Raw genomic sequence first — 1,307 nt, 5'->3', positions numbered from 1 at the left:
ACTTTGGTCCTTGAGCAGGCCAGTTCCATAGCACCATCTCTTTGATTCATTTAAAATTGGTTACTTTGTTCAGCCAAATACAGTTGTTGGCTTGTAACTTAAATTCCAGTTCTCAAGAGGAATTTTAGATTTATGTAAATTTCTAAGTGAAAATAAGAAAATTTACCATCTTCAGAGCAAGATAGAAACATTTTCTTAATTTATTCCCTTGAAGTGAGACTTAAAGGCTCCCAATATTTCTGAAGTGAATGTTTTCCCCCCCAAAATAAAATTTTTCTATAAAATGTGCTGGTTCTTGTTTGACCCCAGATCATCTCTGATTAAGCAAATCTATGATCAAAAGCATCTTCATGCTTTTATTCATTCATTCTTTATCCAAGACAACTTTATCCAATATTGTTTCACACAGTAAGTGTGATTCTAATGCGGTTTGACTGCTGTTTCTAGTAGGTGGAGTGGCTGTGTATTGATATTCCTTTGTAGTGACATTTTGATATGTAGTGGAGATATAGCAAACATTGTCTTTTAGTAGACCTTGTTTTTAATTAGTTTTCTTTCGTAGATTTCATTAATAAAGAATTAGAAATCCAGGTAGCTTTTACTTGTAAGCATCAAGTGTCGTTAGTGTAGAAAACAAAATTGATATTCACCTCCTTCAAATAGAATTTTTAATGAAGATAACTTTCTATAAGATTTTAGGCCAGTTGTAGTTTGAAGTAAAGATTTTCTAATTCACAGTTTGGTGATGTATTCTGACCTTTTTAATTTATTGTATGTGTAAAAAAAAAAAATGTATATTTTATTTGGTTTGAAAAGTACTTATTTTTGTGTCTGTGTAATTATTAATTTCTCTTAAGAAATTGGCTTGTGAATAATTTTTTGAAGTAAATATTCTGCTTTTTATTTGACCCTTTAGCATTTCAACTGGCCATAATCTGGTCCAAATATTCTGTTTTATGTTCAAACAGGCCATTTTACAATGTTCTAAAAATATACATACAATCACATCATCAAAATTTCAAAGCTACAAGATAATGCATGGTTAATTCAAAACTGTGAATAAATAAGCATTACATTTGACAGAAATCTGAATGCTAAAGGGTTAAAACTATTTGTTGTAAAAAAAAAAAAAATAAATCACTTGAAAAAATTCTAACATTAATCTTTTTAAACTTTGCTCATTTTAAATTTGTAATTTTAAGTCTGCTTTCATAAATTATGTTGAAACAAATATTAATTAAAATTTTTCTACTTTTAGATATGAAAACAAAATTGTTTCTTTTTTATCCAAAGTCATGATTGAAGCT

Source organism: Octopus bimaculoides, chromosome 25, assembly GCF_001194135.2.
Source record: "Octopus bimaculoides isolate UCB-OBI-ISO-001 chromosome 25, ASM119413v2, whole genome shotgun sequence".
Classification (NCBI taxonomy): domain Eukaryota; kingdom Metazoa; phylum Mollusca; class Cephalopoda; order Octopoda; family Octopodidae; genus Octopus; species Octopus bimaculoides.
This window is presented reverse-complemented; position numbering follows the sequence as displayed.